The following is a 17,647-nucleotide window of genomic DNA, read 5'->3' on the forward strand; positions in this document are numbered from 1 at the left end:
CTAGAGGCAGATTCTGATGCTGGCAGAAACCCTGGTATGTGTGTAATGATGGATTGGGATGTCCTCAAACACACAGGGCGTCATGAGAACCTTATTCCCAATCCAGCCATTGCAAAATTAATGGAAAGGCAGCTGTTTCTGTTTATTTTTCTTATATCGGATGATGAAATTAAATGAGCCATGCCTTTTTTCCATACTGAGAATATTCATTACAAAGAATGCATTTTATTGTTCTTACAGCTTGTGACAAGAATAATCAGCATTCACTTTTCTGTCCCCTCAAACTTTAAATATTAATGTCTGTAGCTCTGATGCTCAAAAGGTAAGCTTCTTGTAGCCTCTCTAATCCCTGTGGCTGCCAGTAATATAGGAAGCATCTCACAGATCTGACCCTTGGTGCTCACTGTGTGTTACAGGGACAGCAATGAACTACCAAAACCTGTCTCCTATTCTACCTGTGTACTGAAAGATTACATATAAGAGTGTTCATTATAACTAAATGAACTAAATAGATAGTGTCACGTGATTAGGTTCGGCCAATTCAATGCAGGAAGAAGTGCCCTGGTCCAAAAATATGCTCACACAATCTCTCTCCCCTGTCTGCCTACTGGATGCAGACCTTGAGCAGAGGACCTTAGGATCCTAGGTGGCAAGTAGGTGACAGTATGAAAGGAGTACAAGTTCTTGCATTGCCACTATGAAGGCTGCTTGTCAAACACCTGCATGAGACTATTGCATGGACGAGAAACAAATCTCTGTGGTTTTATACCACTAGGTTTTGCTTTCGTTTGCTATAGCATTTAGTTTATCTTAATACATTCTGTCAAAGATAATATTTGCCATAAGGGTATTCCAGGTTTGACTAAAGCTTAGATAAAATATCTTAGGCTCGTGCAGTGCATCAATGGAAAGGGATTAATTGCAGTTAGTCAATAACTCCAGAAGTAAACTATATTTGTTAGGTACCTGCTACATGAAAATCTTCCAAGAATTATCTCTGAGCTGGCCAATGAGAAAAGATGAAGGCAGTCTAGGCAGGCTTCCTATATTCAAAGAAGAAGGATGAATTAATAAAATAAAACAAGTAAAAATACACAAGTGTATTAATAGTTTATACTCTGAATTTGATGAGTAATGGTCAGCAGTCAGTTTGCAGTATCTAAGTCAAGGCAAAACTGCTGGTAGAGTCAAGAAGTCTGTAAGTTAACTGAAAAGCAGATGAACACTCATACTGAAGAGGGTTTAAGTTGTGAGAAGAATGAAGAACAATGAGTTACAACTTCCTCAGTCCTAAAATATCTGACGTTAAAATAAAATGGAGTAACTCTAGAAAGAGAATGTTCATAGGCAAGAGCTGCTTTTTTAGTGATAGTTTATAAATAGTCCTCCTTTCTAAAGTAAATAATTAGGAGTCTGCTTTTTCTTTCAGTTTCTAAAAAATTTTGGTTGCTAAAATTGCCAGAAAATAGGATGAATACAGAGGAATGTGCGTCAGCATCAACAATGTCCAAAAGGTATGTTTGATGAATTCATATCCACAGTCTTATAATGGAAGAAGGAGAGAAAGCTATAGTAATCAGACTGAATAGTGTATACACATATTTGATCTCAAATTGAAAGACTTATATAGAGTTCTAAGTTCACCTGAAAAAGTAATATCTAAAATTGCCTCAGCAAAAATGTAAGAATTGATGGTCAATGACAGAGAAGTTAAATAAGGGAAGCAATTCAGGAATGTCTAAGGTTTGTTCATCCAGGGGTTGGAAAGTTTGGTTTTGGAATCCATGTTCCTGGTGACCTTGATTTCCTTTGTGTAGCATATCTGCTGGAAAGTGACAGAGGACAGACGGCTGCTTTCAGAAAGAGTCTGAGACAGCTGGTGAGATCACTGAACCCAGGAGGCACTAAGGGAGAAAGAGATGGTTCTTGACCCTCGCAGGGCTGAGGTCAGAGCTGCAGCACCAGAGCTCTCATGGGCAAGTCTGCGTGATTCTAGAGTTCCATGCTTCACTCCCTTCTAAAGATGTTTTATGCAAAAATAAAAGCAAGCAAGACTTGAAGCCAAGTCCCTACATTAAAAAAAGCATTACTATTTAAAAACATTTTCTTTAATATCACAGCTAGGTTGTTAGTTATGAAAAGCATATTCATCAAAGTTATAATGGTATCATTTATATATCCTTGGTCTCTGTGTTCTTTATAAAAGCTCCTATGTTACTATATTTTTTATCTAAAATGCTCTCTGCTCAGTAAGCAATGCCCTTAAATGGAATAAACTGTCCTATCCATTGAAATGGAAGTTATACTATTCAAAGAAAACTTTTAGAAAAAAAAATCTTTTAGATTAATTTCATATGCTATGATAAAATACATTACTCTTCTAAAGAAGTTTGGCTTTTCTGGTTGAATTGGTTCCTCAGGAGTAACTATACAGTTTTTGCATATATCATCTTTATTATCTTGCATCTAGACAGCCATGCACTGCATAACAATGTTTTTGTCAAAGACAGACCACATGTATGACAGTGGTCTCATGGATTATAATGGCGCACATATAGAAATCTGATATATGGCACTTGATATTGGCATTGCAGATTAAATAAAAGAATTGTTGATATTCAATAATGGTGCTAGGACATTTGGTTTTCTATATAATAGATATAAATAAAAATATATATGCCATCTAAGTTTGTGTAAGGACGTTCTACAATGTTTGCACAATGAGCAAATCATTTAACAATGCAGTTTTTAGAATGTATCCCCCCCGTTGTTAAGTGACACATGACTGTATATGTATATATATGCACACACACACACACATATATATACACAGGGATGATGATAGTGTGACCTGCTGACAATACAAAACAATGCAAAAATGAAAACATGTTGGAGTCATACAAAAGAATGCTCTAAAAAGTCTCCTTAATTAAAAGCATGCCCTAAATTCTCCTTTAATATTCAGAATTAACTTGTTTTGCTACTTCCACAATGGTACCATGGGTTGGAGTTCTACTTATATGATTGTCAGTGGAGATGTAGAGATCATATTCCATTCATTTGTCAATTTCTATAGCTAATGTCCACAGTTCACTTCATTAGTATTCATGAAGGCATATGTGAGAATCTGTGATATCTGTTTTGGAAAAAAAAATGAGTTCTTTTGCACATTCATCATAGTAATAAGATATGATTTATTTTCTTTGACATTCATATCAATATATTACCAATTGTTTTTGATTTATAATGTATAAAATTGACTTCCCAAGATTTGTGATAATTTTAGTAGATTGAGAAGATATAGTATTGGTTTTTAATAGTTTGTAGTTCTCATTTTATTTCTAGAGGAGTTTATTCTGTCCTTTGAATAATATTGCAGGATTCCTATTCCTCTAGAATCTCTATAATAGATATATATTTGGATATTATTCAATCTAGCTCATACTTATATGAAATATGAACATGTATGCAGAACAAACAGATACACAGAGCTTAAACTTACAAAGCAGTGTAAAATATGGGGTGAACTAAACTTAGAGCACACAACTCACATCTTCCCACTCTTTATGATTGGGTAGAAGTCACCAACAAGACATTAATTAGCCCATATGTTAGTTACTTCAAAAATCCACTCAACTGCATAGCAACACCCTATTTATAGGAAATGACAACGATCATTTAATACTTGCAAACTGTCTTTAGCACAGAAGAATTAGAATGTAGACTGAACTGTGACACCTTGCTACAAAAGATGGGTCGGTTGCACAGCGATTTATCATTCTGTCCTATCTCAGTATTTTCCAAGAGTAGGTAAAAAAAAAAATCTATTTTTTAAATGATCTGACAGCAAACCCATATGACTGTGCTCAGAAAAGAATAAAATCCTACAGTTAAATTTTATGGAAAATGTGACTAGTTGAATGCCTATGTGCCATTACTAAATCAATATAGACTGAAACAAAAAGAAAGACAAAACTGGTATTTCAGGTACTGACATCGCTACTGTCTCTCTAACGACAAGCATCTGTAAGTTAAAATGTAACCCCAAAACATCATAAAATTGCTCCTTTTTAAGAACTACTCTATCTTGCCAATAAAAACTGACAAACTTTTTTTTAGAACAAGTATAAATTTAACATAAAGCATTTAAAAATTCAGAAAAGTTCTTAAGAGCTAGCATCTTTGGATGATGTACTGGAATTTCTTATTCTTTCTCCTATGCATTTCAATGAACTTCCTCATTGTCTTGAATACTTCCTAAAAGCACCTGCGCAGCTCAAGTGGCACTAACAGTAAAGGAAACCTGGAAGGAATGGGCACTTTCAGAGTGAGTGGATTTTTCCTAGATTTATGAAGTCTTTTGTAGAATTTTCCTCAGAATAACCATCTCAACGAAAAACAAAATACATGTTAATACAATATTGACAGAGACAACATTAACTGAGAAATTCTATTAATAATTAAATCATCAAGAAATATTATTCCTTAGTTACTGTTACTGTTTTTTTAAACCTACCAGAATAATTAAGTTCCTTCAATGTGAGGCTTATGTTTCTTTATTTTTAGATCTTCTGGAATGCAAATGGAATTCGTTATTTAGGCCAGTGTCCAATATATATTGAACAAATTAGAATATATTGAAATTTCACGTTTCCTGGATTTTGAAGAATTATACTATAAAGGTCATTTCAGTCAACACATTTATATAATACAACCTCGGCTCAAAGTATCAAAAACAACGTATTTCATAATGTTTCATAATGCTAGTGTCTATTTTTCCTACTGAAGGGAATATATACAGATTTTGTTTTTTAGAAGTCGGAAATTTCCCCAAAGAGCAGCCTTCTTTGGGGTAACAGCAACTTTCAAACTGTTATACAATCCCAGTATTCCTTGGAAGTATCTCTGGGGCTGATGGAGATACCAAAGACTTGCACTTCTGCTTTAACCAGAAAAATTGCACTTTCATATATTTTACATATAATATGATCTTGTTGAAAAACATGTGAAAATCTAGCCTAATTAGTCTGGGCAAAGAATGTATGACTAAGACCCCCTAAAACAAAGAATGTCTTTAAAAAGTGGGAAAAGCATATGAACAGACAGTATTTTTGTTTGAATTATGTAATTCATTCATTTTTATTTAGTTTTATTAAGCAATAATAAAGCAAAATGAATCTGAACATGCTTGTGCACTTAACACCTTAAATGAAGTTATAGCATTATAGATTAAAGAATGATTCAGGAGGACTTGGTTCGGGCAACAGGGACAGACAAAGAAATCAAAGCTGGTAAGCCTACCTGTCAGAATTAAGCAGCTTTAAGGTCTAATTCACCAAATCATTCTTTAGTTAAATTTAAAAAATCAAAATTATGCAAAGTAGTAAATTTTGACATGAAAACTTTCATTAAAAAATCCATAATTGAAAAATGGAACAGACATTTTTAAAATGAAGACATGCAAATGGCCACCAAGTATATTCAAAGGTGCTCAACATCACTAATCATCAGATAAATACAAATTTAAAGCCACAATGAGATAACATCTTACTCTAGTCAGAATGTCTGTTATCGAAAAGACAAAAATAACAGACATTGGTGAGGATGTGGAGAAAAGGGAAATCTCACACGTTTTTGGTGAGAATGTAAATTAGTACAACCTCTATGGAAAACAGTATGGAGATTTCTAAATGAACTAAAAGTAGAACTACTATTTGATCCAGCAATCCCAGTGCTGAATATCTACCCAAAGGAAAAGAAATCAATATATCACAAAGACAAAAATTGGTTTCCTATCATATTGAGTGGGGGACGTTGGGGGGCAAGGTTAAAAGAATAAATACAACATTAATGTGGAAGTTCATAGATTTATATATACATGATTTTATATAATTATTTTTAAGTCCTTTGTGTTAAATAGAACAGTTTTTCTCTTTTTATTAGTGAAAAACAATGATTCCTAAAAGTTGATTACATTGTTTCAGGTTGTATAGTTAGTATTTGGTGAAGCAGAGACTCAAACTCCAAACCTCTTAGTCTAGGTTCAGCACTACTTTCACGTCATTGTAGTCTTAGTACCATTCTGGATGTAGACAAGGATATTACCAATTAAGCACTGTTATCAAATTATCACATGCTTTTTTCCATGAAGATGAAGCAACCCTCAGCATAAAATGGGTTTTTCACAGATTTTAGGTAGTGGTAAGCAGAACTACTCATGTAGGCTGTGTAGATCATAAGAAATTATGTTTCCTGACCTAATCACCATGATGAACTCACTTAGTAATGGCAAGACAATATCTAATTCAAGTTATGGTAAACATACTCTGGCAAGTGTAACCATAAGTATGTTAAAATTTTAATTAGGCTTTTTTTCTTCTGTATTTTGTGAGATCAAAACAGACAGGTGTGCTTATTTAATGTGGGAAGTGTCCAGCTCTGGAGATTAAAAAAAAGTTCCTGTTAACATTGATGGCTCATTTCCCAACTGTCATAAACTCCTAACCAAATTTAAAACATTCCCCTCATAAGCTCAGCCATCTCAGATAGTTAAAAATATATGTTTGTTGTTGTTTTTGTTGTTATTGCTTTTTTTTTTGAAAGGATAGGAAAATATTTATTCTGTTACATTTGTAATTTGTGAGTCAGTTTTGATTCTATCACCAGAGCTAAATAGCTCTAAACATAGCACACAAAGACATAGAAGCATAAACGAAAAGCAATAATTATAAGTGGTTTTAATGCACTTGCTACATAAAGTTTCATCATTCAAGTTGAATCTTCTTGTTAAAAGAGAGAAAAAGAACACATGAATAGTCATTTCTCTTAAATTGCTATTATTTTTTCTCAGAAGAATTTAAGAAAATCAGTTCATTAGATTTGTATTATTATTATTAACAAAAACTAAGTTTCTCTGAGTCTTATGTACGAATTTAAATTGACAATGTTCGGAAAAAGTGATAATAGATGTGGGGAAAATAGTTTTAGAGAACTGTCATGAAAATGTAAATGATAAATGAAGTAACAACGAAACATTAATAAAAGGATAAGGGTTAGAAACACACAATTCTGTGTCAAATTACACTGCACTGGATAAACAAATTCAGTGAATCATGTTTTGACTGACAATATACTTAACCAAAGGCAAAATGTGAAAACGAATGAAAGAAATATATCCCAAAGAGCTGGAAAGATTGGAGTGACAGCTGGGTAGATGAAATGTACCAGGAAGTGAAGTAATTGTATATTTGAGCAAGTCATGTGTCAGATCTGCAAGGGAATGAATGTTGTTCAGACCCTGAAAGATAAAGATAGAAATGTGTTACCAAAAGAATAATACCCGAAATAAAACTGAATGAGTTATCTGATTATTAAACAATTTAAAGGTGTGAAATTAGCACTGAAAGTCAGCTTTACAGGAAAAGATATTTGATAATGTCCACCAAAATGCATGAGCTCAATCTTATATGAAATTTAAGCAGTTATTGATGTTGTACCTATGTAAATTTGAGCCTAATAAAATGGATGGATGTTTATTTCCCGAGGTACCCTAGCCTGCCAAAAATTCTGAAAAGATAGCTGCAATTTTGCACCCAAAGAGAGTTTTGAATCATTTATTTGAAAACTTATTAAGTAAATAGGTTATGATTTAGTATGCAATATCACATGTTCAGATTGGCTACTTGTAATACATTGTAAGGAAGAATATTGCATAGAAACACTTGGCAGTAAAATCGTTCTGAAATATCAAGTTTTTTTTTTATTGCACAAATTCCTCATACATTTGGTATTCCAGGGAAATAAAAGTTACATATTGCTTCATTAGCTGAGTTGAGCCACCCCACTGCTTTGGCAGTTAGTAACTGTGAACCATGTTCAACACCTTGAGCAAATGAAGACTATGATGAATATTTCATTTATCTTAGGTTAGAGAGAAGCTAATACCTTAAAATGAATGCAGCTGTCTCAACCTGATAATAACTCTGAATTCCATCAGAAAAAAAGTCCTATCATCATTTAATAATTGGCTATATAAATTAGTGAAACTAATAATCAAGAGATTAGGAAAAACTTGATCACATTGAGGAAAAGTCCACTTTAAATGTCTATCCGAACCAGAAAACTAGTATTTTTGAGCTCAGTTGCCTATTCTTAGGAAAATGTAGCTAGACTATAAACTCTTTCTTCCCAATCTACTATCAAGCAGTTGCCAAAACCAAAATCTTGGGTGCCATCTTGGACTCCTGTCCTCCTTAACATTTGCTAATTTTAGCCTCATCTGTCAACACCATCTCTCTCCTAAATTATTGTAACCGCCCCGACACTGATGCTTCTGTCTCCTGCCTTGCCCTTGACCAATGCCGGCATTGCCCTGCCATGAAGGGGGATGACAGTTATTACACTGTTGTTTTTGCCTGGTACTTTGTCAATTACTTGTGCTAGGCCAAATGTGTTTAAGTATCAAGAATAATGTTATAAACACTATTAAATCCTAATACCTAGCACTTACTATGGATTGGTTCAATATTTTAAAATTAATTAATGAATAGATGGTTGGATGGATGCTTGGAAAAGTTCTATGCCTGTGAGAACAAAATTATAAATGATGAGTAACAAAAGAAATATTACTTCTAGACATACACATTTTGTGTATGTCTAATACACCAAATAAGGTCTATAGAAATTATGAATTTCAAAAGATAAATAAATGCAAAATGTTTTCCATTCTCAAGTTAGAGTGTCACCATAAGCAAGGAGAAATAAAATGATTAACGTAGGATCTGAGAAAATGGATGGTGTACCCAAGCAAATAATCACAGATATAGATTGTACTGTCTCCATTTCCAACTTGACAAGTGAGATGTACCATCTCATCATGGAATCCTTGGCAATACTGTTTTTAAAATCTTTCAGGCTTTAAAAAAAAATTGTCTGTCTTAACTGTCAGGCCATAAATAAATGTTGCCATGGCATTACTATGTGTCTGTTCCACTCCACCAATTTTTGGATATTTTTTTCTATATCCTGAGAAAGATAGTATAAAGCAGCAAAGGAAAAGGTAGAAAGATTTGTTTAAAATTTCTTGGGAGCTCAGTTACTGATTGGGATGCTTGGCTGAAAAAGATTAATGATAACTGGAATGACTTAGGACTCTCCTTAATTGCTTTATCAATAAAATTACAGCAGAGATGAGCTAGTCCAAAAACATTATGCTTCTTCGATGTGTTTCTTTAGATTTTATTAAGATTTGTCAAAGTCTAGAAGTGAAGATGGTCCTTTATAATCTTCTAATGTCCAATGAATTTTCAACTACTTTCAATCACCTATTCTCTGGGGAGAAATTCAGCAAGAACTTTGTTCAATGGGCTTGTTGAGTTGACCTGTATCTATCTGAAAAGGATGAATGCCTGTGAGAGTACTATTTAAACATTACACCAACTGATAGGAATTATTAATTACTAATCCCTGTTTGACAGCACCTCAGAATATTACAATCCTTGCAACAACTTTACAGTAATTTCTCAATCAAAAATAAAATTAATTTATTTTAGTTGTTCAATTATATGGTATTCTGATGGTTATAAAAACTAAAAATGTAAGAAAAGAACCGTTAAAATTAGAGGATAAAAGAAAAAATAGCAAATAAAGATAAGTAGCTATAATCCCCAAAACAATCATGTATCACTTTTTTACTGTAGGAGAACACTCAGAGAAACTCATTAACAATAATTTTGATAAAATGAATTGGTCAGAGACTGTCTCTATGTCATTAAGTAAAGCAGAGTTTCAGAAGCATCAAATATTCAGTGGTGAGGCCATAGAGCTACTTTGTAGCAAATTGTTTGAATTAATTTTTATGTTTTAGGTAGTCATTCAACCTATTTATAAATGCCAATATGAAAAAGAAGCCATGGTTGATTATTTAACATAGAATTCGCAAGAGCAATTTTGCTGTTAGAAGCTTAATATCAACTAATATCTGGTCTTAAGAGATTCTTTAGCCACTTTTATAAAGAGTGTTTAGAAAACAAAGGTTCAATTTTCATCATTTTAAGACTTTCAAAGTCTGTGTAGATAGCAAGTAAAACAACAAAGATCTTATTTATGCTATACATATTTTCAAGGAACCATGGAGAATCCCCTATGTAGCTAGCTCCGTGGATTTTACCAGCTGTTATGTGAAATTTCTTTCTCTAAAAACATGTACAAAGCTAAATAATAAATTCCATAGCATATCTTCTGAACTTAAGCACAGTAGCATTCTAGTCTATTTTGTATAAGTTGTACTAATGACTATTGGATAGAACATAAAACTGCAGGGTGAATACAATGCTAGGGCTTTGGAACTTATCAAGTTATTGTTTGCATGAAGTCAGTAGGACAGAAATTTAAATAACTTAGCTCCAAAAGTACATGGGCAGAAATTATAATCTCCAAACAAAGAATTTGGTAAGCCCAAACAACTAAATCCTTCATAGATGATGGAGAAAATGTCTCCATGATCCTTTGAATGACGTGACCTATTCCATTTTTTAATCTATTAATCTACGTAGATTTATTGGCCATCTGTTATGTGCACAGCACTATGCTGTCTCTTTTTGTTTGTTCAGTGGGTGTTGTATTTTCAGCACATATTCTGAAGACAGAATATAATTTCATAGCACCATTTTCTCAGCTACCAATTAGTCTTATGTAGGCTCCTATTTGCCGTATCCCTGTGAAACAGAAACATCCTGTTTTAATTAAAAAATAATGTTACCAGTTGCTCACTATCTCATTAACTATCCTCCTTTTAATGGAGATATTCTAATTCTAAATAATCTTTTCCTCACATTGAACAGAAATATGCCCCTTTAATATCATGCTGCTTTTAACTGATCCCTAGAGCCAGAGATAACATCTAATTTGTGAAAATATGACAGTTCTTTCCAATATTATGGAATACATTTGCCACTTCCCTAACCAGTTAGTATTCTGAACATTAAACAGATGTGACTTCCAGATACTTTGCACCTCCAGTCAGCATTACTTTACCTCTTCACCTCGCAAAACACTGTTAAACTCCAGATGTAGTTAGAAAATTAGAGCAGTAATTCATGTATGGATTATCTGATGGCTGCTTGGGCTAGGATGGTACCAGAAAGGTGGCAAGAAGTATTTGGCTCCAAACATAATATAATAACAGAAGTGATGGGATGCCTTTCATAGATGGGAGTGTGACGTATGAAAGAGTAAAATAAAGAATGACACTACTATTTTCCTGGATGACTAAGAGAATGGAACAACTACTGCTGAGTCAGGAAAGATAATGAGAACTGCAGGTTTGAGAGTGAAGAAGGAGGAGTCAGAAACTCAGTTTTAAAAATATTAACGTTGAGAAGTCTATTCAACATACAACCAGAGACGTTGGGTACGGCATTGAATGTATGTTTGGTGTTTAGTGCTGAAAGATTTTTGATAAGACTAGAGAAATAATTTTGAGTCAATCACCCCAAATAGATGGTATTTTTGAGTCATGAAACTGACAAATATACTGGGTAAAGGGAGCTGACAATTCTAAAAACACAGCATGTTTAAGTACGTACATAAGTAGTAAATTCATAGCACAGTACACACATAAACAGAGTTATCTATGCTTATTGAAAAAAGAGACTTTGATTATATTGATTCTACCTTTTAACAAATTCATTCATACTTACAGTCCAGGTAAGTTCAAGTAACTCTATCAAACCCAAATTTAACTTAACCTGCTTCTGAATTCATTTGGAACTGAAAGTAATTTAGCTGCTCCTTAAAAAATAAAGCAGAATTTGGTTTTCCTGAGTACTCAAGGCAGTTGGATAGGGAAAACAATGGAATGCTCTTCATCTGGGAACAGAATCTAAAAGGAGCCAAAAATAGTTTTGGGATCATAAATTATTGTATATTCAGGCCTTGAGATTTTAACAGATAATGTTGCCATATTAAAGTGATCTGTTTTCTGTTACTTTACAAATAAGTACATTTAGCTCTTGTTATAAAGAAATAAGACAGGGAATTCGGAATGAATGGTCAGGATAATAAATCTGCTCATACGAACTCAGTCTATCCAGGTACTATTGATTTTGTTTTCTGTATCTGCTCCAGACATTTCCTGTAACAACTTTAAAGCTCATCAATCAAAGTTATCCTATACCTAAAACATGTACAAGGCAAAGTGAATAGGAAATCCTTACTCTTCTCATAATTTACAGTCCTGCCTACCTAGAAGTATTTTGTAATTGGTGATATATTTCACACATGAGGGCTAGTACTCGATCTGGAAAATGACTACTCTGAATCTCGTCATACAATTTTGATCATTGTGTCTTTAGTGCTCAGCCAGCTCTACCCATGAAGTAATAGTAGGAGCTATTTCCATGGATTCTATTAAAAATTAAATTACTAATGACCTTCAACCAAATCAGACAAGAAAAAACCCAAAGATTTTAAGCAGAAAAGTTTAATTAATTCAGTTATATTGAAAATCTTAAACTAATATCATAAACAAAGCTAAAGCTAGGTACTAAAGATATTTGAAAAATGTATAGCAGACAAAAACCAATATTGAGAACATACTTAGAGTACTACATTATATGTATATATGAAACCAGTCCATAGTGAAAGGATATAAACTGGAAATTCACAAAAGATAACGCATGAATGGTCAATTAACAAATGGTAAGATGTTAAATTTCACTAACAATCAGGGAAATGCAAATTAAGAATGAGATACAATATCTTCCCAATGAAACTGGCAAATGTATTAGTTTCACAATCCCAATGTAGACAAAAGGACTGGTAAACAGGTATTCTCAAACGTTGCTGGTTGGAGTAGAAATTGGTGTAATCTCTTTTCACAGCAGTTTAGCAATAATTAAGTAAAGTTGGAAATTTCCATACCCTACAACTCATCATTTCTCTTCTAAGTATATATATCAGCCTTGAGAAACTTTTGAACATATGTTCAGGGAGACATATTCACAAATATTCATTGTGGCATTTTTGGGATTTTAAAAACTAAAAGCAATCTACATGTTATCAACAGATGAATGGGTAAATAAATTATGGCATATTTACATGATGGAATAGATATATCAAGGATAATGCTAACTGAAAAGAAGTTAGTTCTATGTTGGCAAGTAAAAATAATATGATTTTGATAATGTGATAAAAATGTATCACATTAAATTTTAAAACTCACAAAATAATATTCTCTTCTCTTATGGACATATACCTATGTTAAAACATATAAAGGATGTAAATATGAATAATAAATAAACTTCATAATAGTTATTGCCTCTAGAAAGAAAAGAAGAGAAAAGGGTCTGGCAAAATATAGATCAGAGTATTGCTGAGTTTTCTTAGTTAAAATATGATCAGAAGCAAATTCCGTGAAATGCTAACATTGTTAATTTCAGATGGTAGTATAGGCAAGTTTATCATATTCATACACTTTCTGAGTAGAGTGAAATTGTTCACAATTAAATCTTTTCTTTACAAAGGAAATTATACTTACGAACTGCCACTAAATGTGAATTTAGGAATCAGTTAGATTACACATGCATTTATAACTATGTGTGTTTATAACAGTATTTAGCGTTGGTATTATTTGCCCACTTTAAAAAGGTTACAGCGGAACTACCCCTTTACTGGTCATGTTTTAAAGCCAATATCAAAAATTTCCAGCTGATATGCATTATGCCTAAATTCTACATGTTTCTGATAACTTTGACCCACTTCTGACCTGCACGTCTTGTTTGGTAGCTCCGCACACTCACAGTACAATCCTTACCCCTCTCTGACATTCACAGCCTTTCTATCCCTCTCTGGGATTCTGGCCTAACCATCAGAACTTTGTCATCAGTCCATTTATTCTTGTTTACTTTTTATACTTTGACAGGCCTAAGAGAGAAGGCAAATGCTCCCTGGCTGTCTCTTATAACTAGAAATCCATGCCCGCATACTTCTGCATAACCTGTATTGAAACACAGGTCCCATCTCTTCCCAACTCTTAAAATCCATTCTGGACAGGAACCTCTAGAACTCACAATTGGTTGTCAGCAAATTTCTCCATGTTCTCTACCAATTCTTTGCAAATTCAATTCACCTGCTTTCTTTAATTGAAATCTGGCCTTCTCCTGGATATATGCATTCTTCTGTAACCTTTTGAAATTGTGACTTTCTCACCCATGCCTTATTTGGCAGGCCCTCCTTGCTTTTAATTTCTATCTCTAGATAGTTACTCCTCCCTCTTCCTGGAAATCACCAGCTCATGCTTCATACTCTATTGTTCTTACCCTTCTTATTGCAGGTGTTTAGATGCCAGTGGGTGAAATCCCTCCACACCTTGGGGATTCTAACTGTTGACTCACTGTCACTCAAAAAATTCCTCTGGTATCTTTCTTCATTAACTTAATATCCTCATGAACAGTTCTTTGACTCTTCTGCCACCCTCGGTTTTTGGATTCATTACCTCCAATATCCTTGTCCTTCAGCAATTCCTGTACCCCTCCATAACCTGAATTCCCATTCTCTGACCATCATCTTATTCTCTGACTTCAAAATATTTTACTCTTACCTGACTCTAACATCCATTGGTTCAATTCAACTATTTTTCCCTATAGCTTACCACCTCCTATCTCTACTTCTCTCAATATCCACATAAGATACTGGAATCTATCATAAAATTTTGCTTATATCATCAAGCTTTTGTCCTCTCTCTTTTCTTACACAGTCATGCAGTGCATAACCATGTTTAGGTCAGGGACCAATGATGGCCAACACAATGGTAGCCCATAGATTATAAAAATGTATTTTTACTATACCTTTTCAAGCTTAGATATATTTAGGTACACAAAAACTTACCATTGTGTTACAGTTGCCAACAGTATTCATTATAGTAACATGAAGTGGAGGCTGGCAGCCTAAGAGTAATAGACTATACCATAAAGCCTAGGAGTGTAGTAAGTTATACCATCTAGGTTTGTGTAAGTATACTCTATGATGTTTGCACAATGATCAAATGACCTAATGATACGTTTCTCAGAGCATATCCCATTATTAAGCAGCACATGACTGTACATCTCTGGCAAAACTCCAAACTTGGTTAAATCTAACTTTCCACAGATTTTGCACATAGGCTGCTAGACTTTTCTGGGAAAAATAAATAATGATGTTGTTTCCCACTTTGAATTGATGACTATTCATTTTAAGTGGCTCCATAGTGCTGCCAAGACATTTGTGGTAGGAAGAAAAATGGTCACCCAGAGATATCTATATACTTATCCCTGGGACCAGTAAATATATTGCCTTACCAGGTGAAAAGGACTTCACAGATGTGATTAAGGACCTTGAAGTAGGGAGATTATTTTGGATTACCTAGCTGTACCCAATCTAATCACATCAGTTCTTACAAATGAAAGAAAAAGGAAGAAGAGTGTGTCAGAGAGACGTGATCGCTAAACTTGACCCCACCCACCATTGCTGGCTTTGAAGATGGAGGAAGAGGGCCAGGCATGAAGAAATGCAGGTGACCTCTAAGAGATGGAAAAGACAGGGAAATGGATTTTCCGCTAAAACCTTCAGAAAGAAAACCAGCTCTGATACCACCTTGATCTTAACCAAGTGAGATCTGTGCGTTGTGTTGTTTTAAGCCACTAAGTTTATGGTAACTTTTGACGAAAGTAATAGAAAATGAATACAGTATCACATAAGATTTCCCTTTTTCATTTATTTTCCCAGTTTTGTTTTGTTTTTGTTTTTTTGAGACAGAATCTTGCTCTGTCACCCAGGCTGGAGTACAGTGGTACTGTCTTGGCTTACTGCAACCTCCACTTTCCAGGTTCAAGCAATTCTCCTTTCTCCTGCCTCAGCCTCCCAAGTAACTGGGATTACAGGCATGCACCACCACGCCCAGCTAATTTTTGTACTTTTAGTAGAGATGGGGTTTTGCTATGTTGGCCAAGCTGGTCTCAAACTCCTGGCCTCATGTGATCCGCCCACCTCGGCCTCCGAAAGTGCTGGGATTACAGGCTTGAGTCACTGCGCCTGGCCTATTTTCCCACATTTCCAAACTGTCTTCTTCAAATTTTAATCTTCCATGTACCCACAAAAATTAGAAATTGTAAATTAAAGAAAAGAAAAAAACCTTTAATCTTCTGCCTTCACAGCCATGCCAGCAAGGAGTCTACTTCCTATTTCAGTGAGAATTAAAAAGAGAAAGAATTTCCTTATGCTCCCACAACCACATGTATCAATCTATCTGCCTATGCACCTGAATACCTGACATTCTCTCCTGTTACTATAAATAAATTGTGATATTGAGAGGTGACAACGTGCTAGCCGCTCTTGCTCACTCTCGGTGCCTCTTTGGCCTCGGTGTCCACTCTGGCCACGCTCAAGGAGCCCTTCAGCCCACTGCTGCACTGTGGGGACACGTCTCTGGTGCTGGCTGAGGCTGGAGCCAGCTCCCTCTGCTCACGGGAAGGTGTGGAGTGAGAGGCACAGGCGGGAGCCAGGGCTGCACGCGGCAGCGCTCTTGGGCTGGTGCGGGTTCAGGGTGGGCGTGGCCTCCATGGGCCCTATACCATAGCCAGCCAGCACCTGCTGAGCTTGATGGGGGAGGAGCTCCCTCTGGGATGCCAGAGTGCCCAGGCAAGGTGCCGCAATGTCCCCTGGCAAGTGCCAGTGAGAGGTGAAGCCAGCTGGGCTTCTGGGTCCCCTGGGGACTTGGAAAACATTTCTGTGTAGCTAAAGGATTGTAAACACACCAATCAGCACTCTGTGTCTAGCCAAAGGATTGTAAATGCACTAATCAGCATTCTGTGTCTAGCTAAAGGATTGTAAACGCACCAATCAGCACTCTGTCAAAAGAGACCAATCAGCTCTTTACAAAATGGACCAATCAGCAGGTTGTGGGTGGGGCCAGGTAAGGGAATAAAAGGAAGTGAACCAAGCCAGCAGTGGCAACTCTCTCCTACTGTGGAAACTTTGTTCTTTTGCTGTTAGCAATAAATCTTGCTGCTGCTCACTCTTTGGGTCCGCACCATGTTTATGAGCTGTAACACTCACCACGAAGGTTTGCAGCTTCACTCCTGAAGCCAGCGAGACCATGAACCTACCGGGAGGGAGGAACAACTCTGGACGGGAGGAACGAACAACTCCAGACACCGCCACCTTTACGAACTGTAACACTCACCACAAAGGTCTGCAGCTTCACTCCTGAGGCCATCTAGACCACGAACCCACTGGAAGGAAAAAACACCACCAGACGCGCTGCCTTTAAGAGCTGTAATGCTCACCGTGAAGGTCTGCAGCTTCACTCCTGAAGTCAGCGAGACCACGAACCCACCAGAAGGAAGAAACTCTGGGCACACCATCTTTAAGAACTGTAACAGTCACCGCGAGGGTCGGTGGCTTCATTCTTGAAGTCAGCAAGACCAAGAACCCACCAATTCCGGACACAATATTACTTAAGGATATTACTCCAGCAATTGTCCTCTCCCCTAAAGGAAACAGTTTTTCCTACTGGACCATTAGAAAAGAAAGATATAATTCCAGTTATTTAAAAAAATGTCTCGTTATCACACATTCCTTTGAAGTTCACAAGCACTCGCTGTGGAAAAAA

At 35.4% G+C, this 17,647-nt stretch overlaps 1 long non-coding RNA gene across 1 annotated transcript in view; it reads right to left on the bottom strand.

Moving 5' to 3' along the window:
• Window positions 1–964: 964 nt before the first annotated feature.
• LOC139362518 (uncharacterized) overlaps window positions 965–17,647 on the bottom strand; it is a 38,482-nt gene continuing 21,799 nt past the window's right edge. Inside the window, exon 3 of the long non-coding RNA XR_011621627.1 lies at window positions 965–1,043. This is a non-coding gene — a long non-coding RNA (uncharacterized lncRNA). The remainder of the gene's footprint in view (window positions 1,044–17,647) is intronic.

This window comes from Macaca nemestrina, chromosome 4 (assembly GCF_043159975.1).
Source record: "Macaca nemestrina isolate mMacNem1 chromosome 4, mMacNem.hap1, whole genome shotgun sequence".
Lineage (NCBI taxonomy): Eukaryota > Metazoa > Chordata > Mammalia > Primates > Cercopithecidae > Macaca > Macaca nemestrina.